Source organism: Chelonia mydas, chromosome 7, assembly GCF_015237465.2.
Source record: "Chelonia mydas isolate rCheMyd1 chromosome 7, rCheMyd1.pri.v2, whole genome shotgun sequence".
NCBI classification, from domain to species: domain Eukaryota; kingdom Metazoa; phylum Chordata; order Testudines; family Cheloniidae; genus Chelonia; species Chelonia mydas.
In genome coordinates, this window is record NC_057853.1 from 90,518,037 (window position 1) to 90,531,406 (window position 13,370).

A 13,370-nucleotide genomic window follows, 5' to 3' on the forward strand; every position below is an offset into this window, starting at 1 on the left:
GACTGTGGGAGGGATGGGGTTAGAACATCTCCCCAAATAGCCAGTCATCCCTGCACTCTGTTGTTAAGCATGGCTAGATTAACAGGTGTTCCTGTCAAGAGTGCTGATGAGCTTCTTTATCAGTAGGCAGCTGATGAGAGGGGTGTATAGATCCACTTGGGAAAAGCGGCAGGAGTGAGGGGGCTGAAGTTGAGGATGGCTGTGGTAGCAGTCTCTGTGGGACTTGGCTGAAGTAAGCTGTATCTTTATTTTGAGCTGTGGCTGAGGGAAGCCCTGTTTTATTTACGTTTATATTTAATATTTATGCTTAGGTGTTTAAGGGGTGGCAGTTTGGGACATTTATGTTTCACAATCAAATTGCTGTACAAGTATTCAGATATCACTCGGGTATGCAGAAGTCTTCCTTTAACTAGCTTTCCCCCCAACCTGGGTTTCACAAGGGCCTTCTCTTTCAGTCACTTCTTCAGCAAAGTTATCTATTGACTTCCGTGAGTCTACAGTTTGCAGGTGGCTCCGCATTTCTGGCTGCATTGTACTTAAAGAGTGTGTCCTGCTTTAAGTATAAGTTGGCCATTGTCTCTAATTGGCAAACATGAAACACCACGTTTCATTTTACTTGGTGTCACCTGATTAGCCAACTTGTTGTCTAATATAAAATCAAGGTTGTGAGAAGGCTGTGCTTAAAATATTTGCTAAACATGGCTGATGCTAGGAAGCTTTTCAGGATGTAAGTACTGTGTTCTCTTCTGTCCTCTGTTGAATGTACAGTGAAGTTGAGATGCCTGTCTAGACAAATGTGTAGTGTTTTAGGGCGTATCTACACAGAGTTATTCTGGAAAATAAGAGCATCCATATAGGGAGTTAATCAGGAATAGCTATTCTGCTTTAAATTCATACCCTACCTTAATCCAAATTAACTTCAGTGTAGACAAGCCTTTACTCTCTTAGTAAGGCCCACTGCAGGTGCATATGAGAGGCACAGTTCTCCTTCTTAGCTAACCTGGCAGCCACAGGTCTCTCTCACCATCACTTTCAGCCGCCTACAGTCAAGGCTGATTGTAGATCTGCTGCCAGAGTTTTAATGCTAAATCTGACCTTCCCCCAATACTATCGTATTCATGACTTTTTGTTTGTCAAATGTCACACACTTGAAATCACTCTGAGCAAAACTGCTGCTATGTACATTTTATTTCTCAGCCTGATGACTTTAACTAGTCATAGAACTAATCTCCTATGGATGAAGCAGAAAATGCATTCTGCTGCTTGTTCTTAGCCAGAGCTTTTCTGACTCACTGATATCCAGCTAGCTCCCTCTAGCTCCTTATTACAAGCATTCTCATTATAGGCACTAATTCCCTCTCCCCCCCACCCACCCTCCACCCCCCATGGCACTGAGGTCGTGACAGAATAATACACAACAAATAATTTGACTCATGCACACCTTTCACCTCTACACACAATAATAAGACCAGCATTTGCACACAGACTCAAAAAGGAGCGATTTCCATAGCAACAGCAAGAATACATTAAATAGTCTGAATGCTGCCTCAGAGACAGTGTACAGAGCACCTTCTTTAGAAATACATAACAACATGGGCTCTGAACTGCATTTGCTGTGTTTATATATGGAAAAGATTTGCATAACATTATTTTCGGGTCAAAAAACTGGTCTTTATTTCTAAATAAACTCAAAAAGAAACAAGAATTGTACATGGATGTAAAAATACCACTAAAGTAATCAAATCTATATAATTACTGATGCTACTTGCTCAGAACCTGTTGCAGGATTTGCCTATCACTTTTTCAGCATGTTTCATACAGCAGCTCAGTGGACTAATGTTAATAAAGGATCTAGTGGTAAGGGAAAAAGCCACCTGAAGCAAGCAGCAAGAAAATGGTAGCACAATAGATGTAGAAAACCCAGGATCAACTGGGGCTTCATTACAAAACCAGCAGGGGCTTCCTGCTGTTGGAAGATGGGGAGGCAATGTAGCTAGCGTTTGACAATACAAGGAGGATCAGTTTTGAAGAATTGGAAACCTTAACTCCACCCCCTAAGATGGGTGTGTGCCCTTCTGCTCCTTGTCACTTCCTGTTCCATTTCCTCTGTGCTCACCAATGTGTGCGCACACATAGCACCAGAGCTTTCAGGCTCCCTACTTGTGCCTTCCCAGAAAGGCTAACACATTAGTGAGACTCCAGAGAAGGCTGTAATGTTTCTTAAATGGTTAGAGGGGCTGATCGCTGAGAAAAGGCTAAAAATAAATAGGCCCTGACTTTATAGTGAGAGCTGTATGAGTGGCCTAGGTTTCTATGTGGCAACTGAAGGCTAATATCACCATCTGCATTTATTTGCAGGGCATCAAATTGGGAAGTATTGCTTTGATTAGATAAAGGAGGAACTAAGTTATTGAAAGTAATTTATGAAATTTAATGTGAAATGTAGGTTGAGTATCAGGAAAAAAGAAAAATTCTCAACAAGGACTGTTATGCTGCCAGGCAATAGGGAAAGTGGACTGTGGAATAGTCTTAGGGAAATGGTGGGATCAGTACTGTTGAAGTTACTCAGATTTAGGGTTTAGTTTAAAAAAAAAAAAAAAATCAGCAATCTTGCTTCAGGGTGAGTGCGGTGAACTGGATGCTCTAATAGAAACCAAACACACTGGTCAATCCATGAAATACCATGTACCTCTCGCCTCCAAAAATATGACCAAGGCTGCTCAACATATCTGACAGTTTTATTTCTTTGTTACTTTTGAGATGAATCTTGTTTCTTTGTTCTAACCAAGTGGGCACTTAACGCAGTTGTGCAGTGTTTTGGTTTGTTTCTTTTACAGTATCAGGTCCTTTCATTTGGTGTGATAGAACCTGGTAGCTAGAGAACAGAGAAGTGATATTTCTAATTAGCACAAAAGAAGCAACTAAGAGCATTTTCTTATGTGTGTGCAGCCAATAACACAGTGTTAGATTATATTGTACAGAGTATAAAATACGGTTGGATTTGGACACGTAGGTCTGAGCTCTCCAAGGTATAGAAGACTAATGGGCCAGCCTCTTTGCAGGGAAAAAGTCTTCTATTCTCTTTCAAGATACTGTGTGAAAGTACAGCCTCCTTGTTAGTCCTGAGGCTAAATTCTGCACTTAGTGACTGCTGTAAATCCAAAGCAACTCCACTGACCCCTGGCCAGATTGTCCCAGTAAATACTAAGAATGGGAGTAAGGTGAAGAGGCATCACCTTTCTCCACAAGCCTATGCATATCCTTCCTTTTGAACATGGCATGGCTGCAGCGTTATGGTTTTCTGAGGAGGCTCACCAGAGGATGAAACTGAATGGCCTGTGATATACAGGAAGTCAGACTAGAATATCTAATGGTCCTTTCTGGCCTTAAACTATACGAATCATTGTATCCTGATGCCAAAAGACTTGTGTATCATATTACTTCAAGGATGGTGATTGAGGAAATGTTCAAAATACAAGTCCTGTGATGATTTTACTGTTGACAGTGATTTATTATTTCAGGTCTTTGGCTGAGGTGGTTAGTTTAATGACAACAGAATGAATGTTATTGCCTTCAAAAAAATGAACACAGGTTTTAACCCTAGCTGGTCCCGGATCTAATTAATTGTAATGGCTATGCAAAGGTAAGGATGCAAAATTTAGTTGGGGTTGGACCTGCTTTGAGCAGGGGGTTGGACTAGATGATCTCTTGAGGTCTCTCTCTTCCAACCCTAATCTTCTATGACTCTGTGAAAAGCCACAGAGCAACTGAAAAACAATATTTTCCAGCATATTGAGCTCTTCCAGATTTATGGGGCACTGATAACCCCCTTGCTTCTGTTTTTCTCATTTCATCTTTTCCATTATTAGCTTTACCTGTTCAGAAGAGATCTGGGTTAGGTCTGGCTTCATGGATGCCATGGTGAAAAGAGCGAGGCAGCTTGGCTAATAAATATATTAATACAACTTGTATCTTTTCTTTTGCTGTTGTTGGCTGTACTTACCCTTTAGAACTGGCCTTACATTATGTTTATTGATTTAGCTAATGAACAGTATCTTACACATTTATTCTTTTTCTTGGAAAAGATAGGGCCTGAGCTATGGGTCCTCTCTCTCCTTCTATTTTCCCCCATATTCTGCTCTGCTGCAGCTATTTGCACTCAAGTGAACAGTGCTGGCTGGGGACCGTCTTGTTGCGTATTTCTGCAGTGGTAAATGAGCACACTAGTGGTCATTTCAGCTGAAAAATAGAAAACTACACAATAAAATTGTTACTGTGCCACCAAAGACACATTTATCAAAGAAAGTAGTAGTGCCGGTAGTACTATTCACACCATTAGAAAGTAGGAGCATAGTAAGAGCGCAAACATCAATAGAAACCAGAGTAAGAACCTACAATTCAAACTCTTCCTGCCTTTAAAAGGGGGGCACAGTTTTTCAAACAATGCCCACTCAGATTAAGTTCTACTAAGTATATGATTCCTGGCAACTACAATAGCTTTAAAAAATGGGTTATAGCCTTGATGTCTTAATCTCTCCTGCTTAACAACACTTCAGAATCATAGAATCATAGAATATCAGGGTTGGAAGGGACCTCAGGAGGTCATCTAGTCCAACCCCCTGCTCAAAGCAGGACCAATCCCCAATCAAATCATCCCAGCCAGGACTTCGTCAAGCCTGACCTTAAAAACTTCCAAGGAAGGAGATTCTACCACCTCCCTAGGTAACGCATTCCAGTGTTTCACCACCCTCCTAGTGAAAAAGTTTTTCCTAATATCCAACCTAAACCTCCCCCACTGCAACTTGAGACCATTACTCCTTGTCCTGTCCTCTTCTACCACTGAGAATAGTCTAGAACCATCCTCTCTGGAACCACCTCTCAGGTAGTTGAAAGCAGCTATCAAATCCCCCCTCATTCTTCTCTTCCGCAGACTAAACAATCCCAGTTCCCTCAGCCTCTCCTCATAAGTCATGTGTTCCAGACCCCTAATCATTTTTGTTGCCCTTCGCTGGACTCTCTCCAATTTATCCACGTCCTTCTTGTAGTGTGGGGCCCAAAACTGGACACAGTACTCCAGATGAGGCCTCACCAATGTCGAATAGAGGGGAACGATCACGTCCCTCGATCTGCTCGCTATGCCCCTACTTATACAGCCCAAAATGCCATTGGCCTTCTTGGCAACAAGGGCACGCTGCTGACTCATATCCAGCTTCTCGTCCACTGTAACCCCTAGTTCCTTTTCCGCAGAACTGCTGCCTAGCCATTCGGTCCCTAGTCTGTAGCTGTGCATTGGGTTCTTCCGTCCTAAGTGCAGGACCCTGCACTTATCCTTATTGAACTGCATCAGGTTTCTTTTGGCCCAAGCCTCCAATTTGTCTAGGTCCCTCTGTATCCTATCCCTGCCCTCCAGCGTATCTACCACTCCTCCCAGTTTAGTATCATCCGCAAATTTGCTGAGAGTGCAATCCACACCATCCTCCAGATCATTTATGAAGATATTAAACAAAACCGGCCCCAGGACCGACCCCTGGGGCACTCCACTTGACACCGGCTGCCAACTAGACATGGAGCCATTGATCACTACCCGTTGAGCCCGACAATCTAGCCAACTTTCTACCCACCTTATAGTGCATTCATCCAGCCCATACTTCTTTAACTTGCTGACAAGAATACTGTGGGAGACCGTGTCAAAAGCTTTGCTAAAGTCAAGAAACAATACATCCACTGCTTTCCCTTCATCCACAGAATCAGTAATCTCATCATAGAAGGCGATTAGATTAGTCAGGCATGACCTACCCTTGGTGAATCCATGCTGACTGTTCCTGATCACTTTCCTCTCGTGTAAGTGCTTCAGGATTGATTCCTTGAGGACCTGCTCCATGATTTTTCCGGGGACTGAGGTGAGGCTGACTGGCCTGTAGTTCCCAGGATCCTCCTTCTTCCCTTTTTTAAAGATTGGCACTACATTAGCCTTTTTCCAGTCATCCGGGACTTCCCCCGTTCGCCATGAGTTTTCAAAGATAATGGCCAATGGCTCTGCAATCACATCCGCCAATTCCTTTATCACTCTCGGATGCAACTCGTCCGGCTCCATAGACTTGTGCACGTCCAGCTTTTCTAAATAGTCCCTAACCACCTCTTTCTCCACAGAGGGCTGGCCATCTACTCCCCATGTTGTGATGCCCAGCGCAGCAGTCTGGGAGCTGTCCTTGTTAGTGAAGACAGAGGCAAAAAAAGCATTGAGCACATTAGCTTTTTCCACATCCTCTGTCACTAGGTTGCCTCCCTCATTCAGTAGGGGGCCCACACTTTCCTTGGCTTTCTTCTTGTTGCCAACATACCTGAAGAAACCCTTCTTGTTACTCTTGACATCTCTTGCTAGCTGCAGCTCCAGGTGCGATTTGGCCCTCCTGATTTCATTCCTACATGCCCGAGCAATATTTTTATACTCTTCCCTGGTCATATGTCCAACCTTCCACTTCTTGTAAGCTTCTTTATTATGTTTAAGATCCGCTAGGATTTCACCGTTAAGCCAAGCCGGTCGCCTGCCATATTTACTATTCTTTCGACTCATCGGGATGGTTTGTCCCTGTAACCTCAACAGGGATTCCTTGAAATACAGCCAGCTCTCCTGGACTCCTTTCCCCTTCATGTTAGTCCCCCAGCGGATCCTACCCATCCATTCCCTGAGGGAGTCGAAGTCTGCTTTCCTGAAGTCCAGGGTCCGTATCCTGCTGCTTACCTTTCTTCCCTGCGTCAGGATCCTGAACTCAACCAACTCATGGTCACTGCCTCCCAGATTCCCGTCCACTTTTGCTTCCCCCACTAATTCTTCCCTGTTTGTGAGCAGCAGGTCAAGAAAAGCTCCCCCCCTAGTTGGCTCTTCTAGCACTTGCACCAGGAAATTGTCCCCTACGCTTTCCAAAAACTTCCTGGATTGTCTATGCACCGCTGTATTGCTCTCCCAGCAAATATCAGGAAAATTAAAGTCACCCATGAGAACCAGGGCGTGCGATCTAGTAGCTTCTGCGAGTTGCCGGAAGAAAGCCTCATCCACCTCATCCCCCTGGTCCAGTGGTCTATAGCAGACTCCCACCACTACATCACTCTTGTTGCTCACAGATGAGCATGTGCAACTTCAGAAATCTAGATTTGCTCAATAGGACTATTTTTTAGCTCTAATTTCTCTAAAGAGTCCTGCAGAAACTAATCCCAGTTAAAATTAATTACTCGGGAAGAACATTACTGGAAGCTGCTTTATTTCATCCCAATCACCCGTCCTTTCCCTTCTTAGAAATGCAATGTCCCTGTGTCAAAGCCATACAAAAATAGGTTTTGGTTTTGGTTTGTTTGGTGTTTTTGTTTTGCAGAAATGAATGATTCTTGCGACTCCATAATGCCAGGTGGCATTGCCAGAAAATATACTGAACAGAGACTAAAAAGGGAGCAGCAGCTTGTAATGAAATGTCTTGTCTTGTATTGAAGCAGTAGAGTCGCATGATTCTCCACGTATCCTTTAAGCTAGTAATAAAAAATTACTCAACTTGCCAGCCTTAGTAACAAGTGGCCGATAGTCTAAAAGGTCTGTTTTGTGACAGAAAAATATAGCACTACGTATACCAGTTGCTTGATCAGAGATTCGCTTCTGAAATTGCAAGGTAAGGAGGAATGATCTGTCTTTATAATGCAACTCCAAGGTTCCTTTTTTTTTTTTTTTTTTTTAAAAGTGCTACGAAATGAAAACATCTTCTAGTGCCAATACCAGATCTTGCTAATACTGCCGTAGGAAAGTTTTTTTTTTTTAAATGTTTAATAAAACACTTCTGGGCCCTGGAATGGAAAGTGCTACAGGAAGTATTATTTACATTTTAGATATATCTGTAAGGATCATGTGGAGGAAAAAAAGTGTCACCTCTTATGTCTACACTGCCCCCCTCAAACCTCCCCCCCCCCCCAAAAAGACCCGGGGCAGCAAGTCAGGGAGCCCAGGTCAACTGACTTGGGCTTGTGGGGTCGTGCTGTGGGGTTAAAACCAGCAGTGTAGACATATGGGATTGGGCTAGAGCCTGGCTCTGATACCCAGCTAGTTGGGAAGGGTCTCAGAGCACAGGCTCCAGCTCAAGCCTGCTCTTTCTAGCCCCATAGTGTGATGCCTGCAAGACCCAGGTCAGTTGACCCAGACTCTGAGACTTGCTGTCATGGCTTTGGGGTGGGTTTTTGTTTGTTTGCAGTGTGGGCGTACCCTTAAGAACAAGGAAAGAGGTTTTCTTGGGATTGTCAGTGTTCAACCCAAAACTCCCTCCACAAAAAAACCAGATGCCCAGTTTAATTTGTTTGTTGAAGTTGGATGTGGGAACTCTATGTCTTGTTGTCTTTGAGCATAATCCATATAAAAGGATGTGCAACCTTCTGGGTGATGCAAGTCCCCAAAGACATCAAACACTGCATCCTTGATAGAATGAAATATCTAGGGGACAGGATGGCCCATTTTATAAGCCCAACGAGGAGAAAAAGCACTCACCCCATTATAGGGAGTTGGACATCTGTTCAGGAGAGAAGAGCACATGCAGGTGAAGGTTCTGCTTCAGTCACCTTTTGCTATTTACAAGAAAGACAAGCCAGTCATCTCTCCCACCAAAGAATTTCCTTCAGCTTTAGGGCCAGTTATAAGGTACTGTGGAGCATGGGGAGATCCTTCTGTTCTACCTCCTCACCCCATCGCTGGCTAATTCTGAAGGATTATAACAATTAACTCACCTGGATGCCCAGTAATAACGTCTTCTTGCATGATGGCAATGTTCAGGCTGCATGCCTTCTGCCTTCATCTCCTTTGAGCTTTAGCCTGTACAGGCAACCGTACCTTTAATAATCTTCCCAGGCTGACAGATTCAGTGAACCAGAGAGAAACTTGCCAAACTCACTAGAGCTGGCTGAATTATTTGTTGTGAATTTAATTCTTCTCTCTTAGGCACTAATTGTTTGCTAGCAGATCTGGATTTCAACAAATGTATCTGGAATTTGCCAAATAGGCTGATGTTTTCTGGAGAAAGTGCACCATTGTATCCTCTTAAATTGGGTAACATTTTAAAAAGTGCCTGAATGACTCATGCTTCTAATTCTGAAAGTAATGCTTTTAAGAGATTGAAGTGTTATGTGCACCATTTGTTTGCTTCCCCATCACACAGATGGCTGCATCTCACTCTGTTAGCTACTGTTCATCTAAAAGGTTTCAGTCCTTTTTTGCAGTGGGGGTTCTGCAGACACAAGAGTTATTCACCTTCATTCAGTGTTTGCAGGATCAGGCCCTAGTTTGGTGCATCCTAACATTTATTTTAAATTGTATTTCTTTAACAGTTTAATTCTAGATTAGACAGTTGCATTATAATATCTCAAGCAATCGCTTCGATAGACTGTCACCTATTGCTTGATGGTATTGTATAGGTATACTTAGAAAAATGTACTGTGGGCCTGATTCAGAGCCCATTGAGGTCAATTCCCTTTGACTACATTGGACTTTGGACGAGATCCTGTGGGCACATTTCAGGCGTTTTTCATACATTTTATTAAAATTCTATGCCGTACCACTACACCCTGACATCAAAAGCAAAGTCATGATAAACGAACCTGATTTATAATCCTTGATATGTTTTGCACAACTCATATGTAATCAAGGACATCACTACACCAAGAGTAAAAAAGTTGGTATTGGGAGTTTAAAATACCTATTTACTCCTTGTACGAAGCAGGCAAGAATTATCCAACCCACAGTATTCACCTTCATAGATATGGACCCTCAGAAGTTCCAGAGCTTGAATGGAAAATTGTGCTAGGTGAGAGAAATACCTGGCCTCCTAAGATGATGCTGATAAAGAACAGAGCTGTCCAATAAATACAGAAAGTGACTCATGACTATTTTCTTACATATCAGTGATAAGTTTGGCATGCTGCTATTTGTGGGGGCATAGTATTTGGACAGCTGTCAGATATTCATGAAAATGTTCAATCACTTCCTGACTCTTTCAAAGGGTGTCCCAGAATCTTTAATAGCCACCCAGAGTAGATGCAGCCTCCATTGTTTCTAAAATGCCCACAAACACATTGAGTTCTACTGCAGTTTACTATCTACCTGAGATGACTGAGAAACACAGTTGACCTTGTCGATGCATCAGCTAGTGAAATGCAATCAAAATTTCATCTGGTAAAAGAAACAAACCTGTTAAATGAATACTTTTCCTGTGAACCAAACCTAAACATATATCATACAGCAGAGAGGGACCCCTTAAACAAATAGCTGTAAAAGGATTAGACCCGCTAACCTTGTTGCAGCAGCATTTTATAATATAATCTGATTTAACAAGCTTCTGCTGCATACGATTTCAAATACAAAACTCTCATTAGCAGGTTCTTTGACAGTTTTTCAGAAGTTATATGAGGTAAGAGGTCAGTTTCATAACTACTCTGTCCCTTGAAGCTGAATAATTAATGATTAAGAAGAATGTATTTAGTATTTTCAATCAGTGGATTTGTGCTTTGTCTTTGATAACCCCAGAAAATTAACACCACAAGTGACAATGGATTTCTAGCTCATATAGATGTATGCCTTGATATAGAAAGAGGCTTACATGGCTATTGCTGAGTGATTAAATGCTTCTTTAGCTGGCAGACCCACACTGTAATGGAAACAGATGCTATTGTCCCGAGTGTTTTCTCGTAGCCTTCCCATTAATGAGAATAATAATGCTGGGTGTCTGATACTGAGATTTTGTTTAAAAGCTATTTTAATTATAGAGCCTTCCTTGAATCAATGCACTGGGGTTACAAGGACATTAATTAGTCTGCTTCAGTCCTTTTGGATTTTCAATAAAAAGGAATGAAATAGTTGATCCAGCTCTAAATTTGTTTGGGGAGGTTGAATGAGATTCTTTAGAGACATCTTGAGCTTTCTGGGGATAGAGTGAGAGTCCATGTAGAGTCAGCTGTATGAAGTACAGTTTCAGGTACCAGTTACAGCAACTCAAGTTACAGTTAAATCTTGTGGCTTTGGTAGCTGAGGTTGAACACATTTTTCTCTGTCATATTTTGTTGTTTTCAGAACAGGAGCTATTTATCACTCATGCTTAAAGTTAATTTAAATTGGCATTGCGGTGGTTTATTCCAGATTGATCTGCTACGGTTAGGGTGACCAGACAGCAAGTATGAAAAATTGGGACCGGGGGTGGAAGGTAATGGGTTCCTATAGAAGAAAAAGCCCCAAATATTGGGACTGTCCCTATAAAATAGGGACATCTGGTCACCCTAACTATGGTGGACTGGAATAAAGTAGTAACAGCATACAATGGCACTTCATGAGATAGATATTTGGCGAGGGAGCATTGGATTTATCTGAAATTTGGCTCAACCAGAAAAATGAAAAAATGCCATTATAGGTGGGGCTGGTAGAACTTCCTATCATTAAGGGTGACTGACACTTCCCATTATAAGACCTTTGTTTAGTTGTTGCCAAATTTAACTGTTTGGGCTGCAATTTTTATGCTTGGTGTCTGCCGGAGGGTGAATGTTTTTTAAAAAGAATGCATTGTTTTGCAGAGTAAAAAAAAATCGGGACACCTTTTCTTTAAGAAGCTTTCTGAGAAGCTCTAGCTGCCCCTTGCTTTGGAGCAAGGACTTGAAATTTGTCAGAGGGTGGCCTTTGTGTCAGGGATGTGCCTTTTGCCATCTTCATAAAAAGCCACCCAAATCTAGCCAAGTCATAAGCCTTTGAAAATTGCAGTCCACACATACTCAGAGATTTTAGAGTTTAGTGGCAAAAAACTCTGAAGATTCCATCCTCGCTGAGCAGTATCGAGAACCTTACAGTGCCTAGTGCTGACCAGACTCTGCATCCTCACAGAGCAACTGTCGAGCGCTGAGGGGATGGAGCATGCTCTGTGAGCATAGTGCATGTGCAGTCTGGTCATACATATGAACTCTCAGGGGATGGAGCATGCTATGTGTGACCAGACTCTGTATGCTCCAGCTCCACAGAATGAGAGAGCAAGGTCCAACCCAGGGTTACGGGGATTAAGCTGGACTTTCCCAGTAATGGCTGCTTTGGTCCAGAGCCAGGCACTGGAATGACAACAGGGAGCCTGTCTTTCTCGTGCTCTCATTTACCCCACCCCTACTACTGCCCAGACAGCATGGAGGAGGAAGCTGCCTCACTCAATGCAGAAGGGATATTAGCCAGTCTGGGGAGAGAGAGAGCAGGAGATGGGGACAAGGAGCCTGGTGAAACTGGGACTGGAAGAGCAGCTGGGAAGAGAGATACTGTGACTTGGACTTGTGGGGAGAAGACTGAGACGGGTTGGGCAAGGGGAGCGTGACTGGGAGCTGGAGGGGGTGCTGTGACCAGTTGGGCAAGGAAATTGGATCTGGGAGTTGGTGAGGGAAATAAGGGTGGGAGAGGACTGGTTGTGGGGAGGGAATACTGAGGTCAGATGATAAGCTGAGGATTGGCTGGGCAAAGACTGGAACAAAGAGCCAGGGAGAGGCAGACTGGGACGAGGAGGTGGGGGTGGGATACGAGGGGAAATGTCTGGAAGCAGGTGGAGAGGGGAAGAGACAAATTAGACAAGATGCAAGGAGGGCAAAACTGGACCTGGCTGGGTAACTAGACTGCCACATTCAATGCACAGGATGTACTTGCTCTGGGATGAATCAGGACTGTGTAGTATCTCATTTGTTGCAAAAGTTGGAAGGTGTGTACCTATTGTGGGTACTCGGACAAGTGAGTCTAGCCTGCCCAAAGCTAAAGTCCTGCCCCTTCAACTACGGAAGAGGAACCACTGAGCCCAGGCCACAAGGGATTACTTGGGACAATGAAAGAGAAAACCGGAACAGGAGTGAGATCAAGGTTAAAAATTAGGGAACCAGAAGGGGACACTGAGCGGAGAGCCCAAACAGCACCCACTGCTCATCAAAGGCATCTCAGGAGTCCATGGACTCTGTCCAGAAGAACTGTGCCCAGAGGTGTAATTGGACAACACACTAGATCTAGGCCCCACAGTCACAGCCCCTCCCTTCACACTGTCTAACTTCCTCCTCCTGGGGTGATGGATGGCCCTCTTGGCCAATGACAGAGGAGGTTGACGAGGAGGTCTTGCAACTTTGTGGGGCCACAGACTGGGTGTGCTAGGATAAACAAGTTATAGGGAAAGCACAGCCAGAGTCTCAGTAAGAGGAGGAGCTGGAAGAGGGGCTACAGCCTGATGCACTCTGTGCGCATCAGGGTCTCCCTCTTGCCACAGAAAGAACAGGTTTCAGGAGTTCACAGACCGTGCCAGACGCATACATGTGCTCACAGATCCATGGAGGAACTGCCAGCTAATATC